Raw genomic sequence first — 8492 nt, 5'->3', positions numbered from 1 at the left:
GGGTTTTTTTGTTTTTGTTTTTGTTTTTTTAGGAGTCTAGGGTTTTTACTGGAGGTTGGCCATGGAGGCACACAGTGTTTGAAGCCTGACTCCAGAGCTCCAGGACGAAAGGAGACGTTCAACTGCACATTATATTTTCTTTTCTTTAAAAAAAATTTTTTTTAATGTTTATTTATTTTTGAGAGACAGAGCACAAATGGGGGAGCAGCAGAGAGAGAGGGAGACACAGAATCCGAAGCAGGCTCCAGGCTCTGAGCTGTCAGCACAGAGCCCGACGTGGGGCTCGAACTCACGGACCGCGAGATCGTCACCTGAGCCGAAGTCGAACGCTCAGCCGACGGAGCCACCCAGGCGCCCCTCAGCTGCAAATTATATTTTCTGCACCAACTATCTAGACAAACAAGCACCAGGGTGGTTCGAGCCCCCAAGTGTGCAAAAACAATCTTGTCAGAACATTCAGAGAGCTCCATTGCCGGGTGCTGGCTAAGGGCCAGTCAGGAAAACAGGCGCCTCTCGGGACTGCGAATCGGGCCTGCTGAATGAACTTTTTTTTCTACATAAATATAATCATCACTTTCATTCTTGTCTTCGAGTACATGGAGGTCCAGAGGGGTTAAGAAACGGAATGTGCCCAAAGCCACCCTAACAAGTGCTGATGCTCTTTAGTCTCTGGCATGACTGCTTCAAGTTGGCCACATCAGTGGGACCGCCTCTCCAGACCAAAGAAAACACGGACGTGGGCTGGATTTGGCCCCAGGGCCTGCAGCCCTCATCCCTGGGATATCGAGATTCCACTGAAATCCTTATAAGGGAGTACGAGGGGGGAGAAATCCCCAAAGGTAAAGGAAGGGATGTCAGAGGAAGGCCACAGGAAGGGACAGATATGTCAACACACTTCCCAAAGAAGGAGCTCCACTCGTTGGGGGAGCAGTGGGCTCTGGGACAGGAAGAGGGGCTCAGAACTTGCAGGAAGGGCTTAGACGGGAGGGTCCAGGTGGCGTCAAGGGGCAAATGGAAAGGGGAGCTGGAATCCAGCTGTGTCAGCTGGCTGCTTACTCCCTCCTCCCAGGTGGCCCCACATTGAAACCCCGCCCTGGGAGGAACTATTCCATAAAGCAATACTTTTGGAATTGTGGTTATTTCATTATTTATTTATTTATTTTTTCAACGTTTATTTATTTTTGGGATAGAGAGAGACAGAGCATGAATGGGGGAGGGGCAGAGAGAGAGGGAGACACAGAATCGGAAACAGGCTCCAGGCTCCGAGCCATCAGCCCAGAGCCTGACGCGGGGCTCGAACTCCCGGACCGCGAGATCGTGACCTGGCTGAAGTCGGACGCTTAACCGACTGCGCCACCCAGGCGCCCCTCATTATATTTTTTTAAGTAAGCTCCACGCCCAGCGTGGGGCGTGAACTCACAACCCTGAGCCCAAGAGCCACGTGCTCTACAGACTGAGCCAGCCAGGGGCTCCTGGAATGGTGACTGAGGATCATTCCTGGAGCGGCCACCTCTCCCCTGGGGGCATTTGGGAAACTGGAGGAAGGTTTTCATTACAAGGATTAGGGGGAGCGACCATCACTTCCTGGACAGGGGACCAGGGCACCAAGATGCCAAATGTCCCATGAGGCTTCCCACAGGGGCCCCGACGGAGAGTCCCACACTACAATCCATGAGACATTCGTGGAAGTTAAGAACCTGCTTATAATTACCCGAGTTCAGCACTGAGCTCCGTTTACTTATAAACAAAGTTATACATTTTCCAGAAATGCACACACGGCTCGCACCAAGGGAGGTTCGTTCATTGTTCGCCACTGGGTTCTTCGAATCAGAAATACAGTATATTGTGTCTGTTTTGTTTGTGGCAGTCAGAGAGCATTCAGGAAGATTCTGCCCCGAGTACACACTCCCAGCCCCATCGTTATGTCTTGAGGCTTTATCAGGCCTGAGTCTTTCATGAGTGTATTACAAATTACTTTCCCCTTATTCTTTCCTTATATCACAATAAGGGCATTATCTTGATTAAAAAAAAAAAAACTTTTGGTATGTGGGTAGGTTATATTATCCACAAATTTTATTTCGGGGTGGCGAAAGGAGCATTAAAAAATATTTATTATAATACTAATCTGCGGTGATAACAATCAGAACAGCAGTTACCCCGGAGGGTGGGTGGTGGGTGGTGAGAGGTTTGACTGCAAAGGGGCACAAAAGAACTTTCTGGAGCAATAGAAATGTTCTTTACCTTGACTGGGGTGGTATACAACTGTCAAAAGTCATTAAACTGCATACTTAAAGTGGGCTTGTTGCATTGCAATTGTAATGCAAATTATAACATCACTCGGGCTGAATAAAACATAAATTTAAAAATATTTGTGCAGAAAAAATTTTAAGTACGTATTTGTTACAGAAAGGAGGTAATGGATCTGCTGAGGCTTTGAAGTTGATTAGGTGGATTTGTGTGGGAATCTGCAAACAAAGATGAAACAATAGCAGAAGAGATCATTTCATCCAGGGCTGCTTTTCACACAAGTTATGCAAAACTTTCAACTAAATAATAAATGTGCAGATGTGGGTGCAGGTTGGGTTGCGATGTGAATACATTTCTTATTCGGAGTTGCAGTCAAAAAACTTCGAGGGGTGCCTGGGTGGCTCAGTTGGTTGAGCGTCTGACTCTTGCTTTTGACTCAGGTCATGATCCCAGTGTCATGGGATTGAGCCCCCATGTAGGGCTCTATGCTGAGTGTTGAGCCTGCTTAGGAATTTCTCTCTCTCTGTCTCCCTCTCTCTCTCTCCTCTGTCTCCCTCCCCTGCTCACACTCTCTCTCTAAAAATAAAACAAAAACCAAAAAACTTTGAAAACCACACTCTAAAATAGAAATCGCCAGACTTTCAAAGCGATCACTCATATTTCGGCACAAAGCGGACTCAGGGCAATGGCTTCGCTCATGGTGGTGGACGTCAATCTGTCCCCTCACATCGTTATCTTTGTTTAAAGTTTTTTAAAGTTTATTTGTTTTTGAGAGAGACAGAGTGGGACTGAGCGGGGAGGGGGGAGCAGAGAGAGAGGGAGACAGAATCCAAAGGGGGCTCCAGGCTCTGAGCTGTCAGCACAGAGACCAACGTGGGGCTCAATCCCATGAACCGTGAGATCATGACCTGAGCTGAAGTCGGATGCTCAACCGACTGAGCCATTCAGGTGCCACCCCACCCCCCACATCATTTTCTTAATAGATTCTTTTACAGCAACCCGATCTGATGTGATTAGATTAAATCATTCTGGCTTTACCTGAGAAGCTCGTCAGTCAGGAGCTTGTGTCTGAAGCTTGCAAGAAGATGAGAGATACAGGGAAGGGAGAAAGAAGGTGATGGGGTAAAGAATCAGAATCTCAATCTTTCATAATGAAAACTTAATACATAATGTCTAAATTCGATCAATCCAGCCATTAACACTCACAAAATGGGAAAAATACAAGTCATATCGCACACAAAGGGCTAATTTTCCTAACATGCATACAGATTACTAAGCTTTGGAATGGGAAGCTCGTCATCACCATCACCATCAATAACACCAAAAGGTGGAGAAACAGAGTGGTTTGAGACTTCTTAAGAACAATACAGATTTTCCTTGACTTACGATGGGATCATGTCCTGATGAACCCATCATAAGTTGAAAGTACTAGGGGCTCCTGGGTAGTTCAGTTGGTTGGGCTTCCGACTTCGGCTCAGGTCATGATCTCAGAGCTCGTGAGTTCGAGCCCCGCATCAGGCTCTGTGCTGACAGCTTGGAGCCTGGAGCCTGCTTCACATTCTGTGTCTCCCTCTTTCTCTGCCCCTGCCCTGTTCATGCTCTGTCTCTCCTTCAAAATTAAATAAACAGAAAAAAAAATTTTTTTTAAGTTGAAAGTGCTAGAAGTCAAAGACACATTTAATACACCCAGCCTGCTGAACATCATAGCTTAGCCTGGCCAACCTAAAACATGCTCGGAACACTTACATATTAGCCTACAGTTGGGCAAAATCATCTCACGCAAAGCCTATTTTACACTAAAGTGTTGAATATCTTGTGTCAATATTGAATGTTCTACCGAAAGTGAAAAACAGCTGGTTGTTTGTATTGGTGGTTGACCCTCACGATCGCGGGGCTGACTGGGAGCCGCGGTTCCCTGCCACTTCCCAGCGTCGTGATATGCCCATCCCTGCATATCACTAGCCCCAGAAAAGATCCAAATCCAAAATTTGAAATCTAGTTTCTACTGAATGCGAATTGCTTTTGCGCCATCGTAACAGTCAAAAGATCATAAGCCAAGAATCGTTATTGTACATCGGGACCATCTGTGTTACCAACGTGAGGACAAGGGAGCAATGCCTTCAAAATTCTGAAGGAAACTACTTTCTGTCCCCAAATTCTACAGCTACAGCCAGCCAAACTATCACTTGAGCGAGAGGGGGAGTTGAAGACATTTTCTGAAGCACAAGCTTTAAAAAATGTACCTCCTGAGACCCCTTCCTCAAGAAGCTGGAGGATGTGCTCTATAAAATGAAAGTATCATTAAGGAAGAGAAGGAACTGGGACCCCAGACACGCAGGGGGCCCTTCACAGGAGAGAAGTGAGGGGAACCCCAAGGATGATGGAAAGCCCAGCACTTCAGCTGGTCTCAAAATTACAGGTCAACCAGTCCTAGTAGGACCATGTGACTGCAGGGACACTCACGTTGAGGGCTGTCATCCCCAGATGCCAACTGCCATTGAACTGTTTTGTTTTCTTTTGATTTTTAACCTGAGGAGAGAACGGCTGGATGGACACGAACCACATTCGTGTCTGTAGTTGACTTGTCGCGGCCATGATGGAGACCCTGTTCTCCCTCCACAACTGGCTGCTGGATCCCCGCCCAGGGGGCTCATTTCTCCCCCAACAAATGTGCTGCTTGGCTCCCACTCATGAGAGCTGTGGAAGGCTGGGGGTGTTCTCAAAAGTGGAAGACACAGGGCTGACCACATTCAGGCCGGCTGTGCGGGACGTGGCCCGCATGTCCGCCCTGACTAACACTCATTTACATATGGTTAGCCGTATGCTTTCTAGGATTCGTTCAGGCCCTCACCCACTGAATTCTCCAGAAGGGGTTTGTGTAGACTCTCAAGGAAGCTGCCACCAGATTACGACCTGGATATGGTCCAGCTCTTCCTCTCCCAAGGACTTCCGTTGAAGAGTGGCTGGTGTGCCCTTTCCTTACACAGATAGATGGCTCTTCTCTTGTTCTTTAACCTTTCCTTCTCGTACAAAAAGCTTTCTTGTTTCCCTTGGGGCCATAGCTTGGGAGAGAGCTCCAGAGTGGTTACAAAGCTGCCCAGTGGCTGCAGGGAGAGGTTCAGGCACGAGCCCTGACCCCAGGGGGATGCCAGATGGACCGGTCAAAGGCCGCTGGGCTCCAGTGTTTCCTAGGCATGGTTGTGTTCCCTTATCACTTTTTAAAAACTCAACCATAACAGTGGATAAGTAGATATTATTATATACTAGGATCACAGTTACCACGAGAAAGGTGAACCCAGAGTGTGCGGTCTAACTGATAACGCCGTACTGACATAAATTTCTCAGTTTTGACAAATGTACTGTGGTTTGTTGTTTTTTTTTTTAATGTTTATTTATTTTTGAGACAGAGACAGAGCATGAACAGGGGAGGGTCAGAGAGAGAAGGAGGCACAGAATCTGAAACAGGCTCCAGGCTCCGAGCTGTCAGCACAGAGCCCGACGCGGGGCTCGAACTCACGGACCGTGAGATCACGACCTGAGCCGAAGTCGGCCGCTCAACCGACTGAGCCACCCAGGCTCCCCAAACGTACTGTGGTTTTGTAAGATACTAGATGTGAACATCAGGAGAAACGGGGCAAGGGGTCTACTACACTGGAGCACTCTGTGTTGCAACTTTCTGTCGATTTAAAATTATTCTAAAATTAAAACATCGGGGTGTCTGGGTGGCTCAGTCGGTTAAGCATCCAACTCTTGATTTCGGCTCAGGTCAGGATCTCACACGGTTCGTTAGTTCAAGCCCCATGTCTGGCTCCTTGCTGACAGCATGGAGTTTGCTTGGGATTCTCTCTCTCCCTCTCTCTCTGCCCCTCTCCCGATTACTCGCGTGTGTGTGCATGCTCACTCTCTCTCTCTCTCTCAAAAATAAATAAAACTTAAAAAAAAAAAAAAAAAAAAAAAAAATAAAAACATTGAAAAGAAATGTCATAGGGCCACCTGGTTGGCTCAATCAGTAGAGCATGGGACTCTTTTTTTTTAAATATAGCAGCCTCTTATAAGGCATAGATTTTTAAAATTTTATCTCTGAGGGAGAGCACGAGCAGGGCAGAAGCAGAGAGAGAGGGGAACAGAGGATCCAAAGCACAGGCTCCACACGGACAGCAGTGAGCCCGATGTGGTGCTCAAACTCACCAACGGAACTCGCCAACCGTGAGATCGTGACCTGAGCCGAAGCCGGGCACTCAACTGACTGGGCCACCCAGGCGCCCCAGAGCATGTGACTCTTGCTCTTGGGGTCGTGAGTTCAAGCCCCATGTTGGGCCTAGCGCTTACTTAAAAAAAAAAATAAATAAATAAGTGGGTGAATCAAATTAAAAAAATAAAAAGAAATGTCAACCATTATGGTGTCGGAGGACGGAGGAATTGCACGTAGGTGATCAACTATAAAGAAAAGAAAAGAAAGGGTAACACAAGAGGCCATGATAATGGCGACACGGGACTTGGGTGGGGCACACAGGTGGTGCTAAGACACTGAGGATGAGCTCATTTCTTACCCAGGTGACGAGTTTACGGGCTTCTAAAGTGTTATTCTTTAAGCTGTACACAGGGGTCTTACAACTCTGTACTGTGTTCTATGAAACCGAATACAGTGTTTGGGTAGTGTCTTACACACAGCCTGGTAGTGACCTACCACCAACGACACCCCAGCCAGAGTGAACACACATATCACAGGCATTCGGTTCTGTGTTCTCAGGGAAAATCCTCCCCTCCAAAACAAAACCAACTCCCTAAAGGGTATTCTACTCAATAAACATGTGTTTCATCATTTTGTTGCTCCTTCTCATAGCACAAACACCTTTCTTGTGGTAGCTGTGCTCCCAGTATATAATAATACCCATTTCTTTAAAAAAAATTTTTTTTTCCAACGTTTTTATTTATTTTTGGGACAGAGAGAGACAGAGCATGAACGAGGGAGGGGCAGAGAGAGAGGGAGACACAGAATCGGAAACAGCCATCAGCCCAGAGCCCGACACGGGGCTCGAACTCCCGGACCGCGAGATCGTGACCTGGCTGAAGTCGGACGCTTAACCGACTGTGCCACCCAGGCGCCCCAATAATACCCATTTCTAAGATATCACGGGTCCGCGTTCAGTAGTATTTTGTTATTGTTCTCAGATTTCAACCTCAACTCAAGCTTTATCTAAATCACCGTTCAGTGATCAGCTCTAATGTGTGAGGAAAAACAGGATGTCTTGCCCAGAGGTAAGCGGCTTAAGCCATCTGCGGTGGCTGACCCAGAGGCAGGCACTTTATGCTTGGCTTTCCTCATCTGTGAAATGGGTATAATAAAATCCCTACCTCACACCCTTGTTAGGATGTGTAAAGCACTTAAATGTGGTGGGTTTTTGTTTGTGTTTTCAACATTTATTTATTTTTGAGAGAGAGAGAGAGAGAGAGACAGGGCTCAAGTGGAGGAGGAGCAGAGACAGAGGGAGACACGGAATCCAAAGCAGGCTCCGGGCTCCGAGCTGTCAGTACAGAGCCCCACGCGGTTCAGTTTCATGAACCTCAAGATCACGACCTGAGCCGAAGTCAGATGCTTAACTAACTGAGTCACCCAGGTGCCCCATGGATGTGTAAAGCACTTAGAATGACACCGTGGCACCCACTGAGTACTCTGGAAATGTTCTTCTTTAAAAAAAAGACAAAGAGTTTTTAAATGCAATTAAAATTTTTTTTAATGTTTATTTTTGAGAGAGACACACAGAGAGACAGAGCTCGAGTGGGGGAGGGGCAGAGAGAGAGGGAGACACAGAATCTGACGCAGGCTCCAGGCTCTGAGCCATCAGCACAGAGCCTGATGCAGGGGCTCGAACTCACGTGCCGTGAGACCTGAGCCGAAGTTGGACACTTAACAGACTTGTCACCCAGGTGCCCAAAGGTAATTTTAAATAACATCTGTTTTTAACTCTTATATAGTTTGGCTTTAAATCAATCCTTCCCTACCCTTCTCAGTGTGACTCCAATGCAGCCAAACAATGGAACAATAGATAGGTGGGTACGTACTGATGAGAGCTCACATGTGTTAAGGGTTTACTCTGTCCCAGCCCTCAATTTCTGGATCTTATGGAACCATCACTCCCACCCCACGATTGGACAGTGTTGGGAGATGCCCCTGAACTTGAGGCGTGAAATCCAGGATGTGATGGCTCATGTCTATGGGCGGAGGGCGCTGGAAATGATTCTCA

Source organism: Herpailurus yagouaroundi, unplaced genomic scaffold, assembly GCF_014898765.1.
Source record: "Herpailurus yagouaroundi ecotype Mexico unplaced genomic scaffold, PumYag 194, whole genome shotgun sequence".
Taxonomy (NCBI): domain Eukaryota; kingdom Metazoa; phylum Chordata; class Mammalia; order Carnivora; family Felidae; genus Herpailurus; species Herpailurus yagouaroundi.
The sequence above is the reverse complement of the archived record's forward strand: the minus strand, read 5'-3'. Positions refer to the sequence as shown.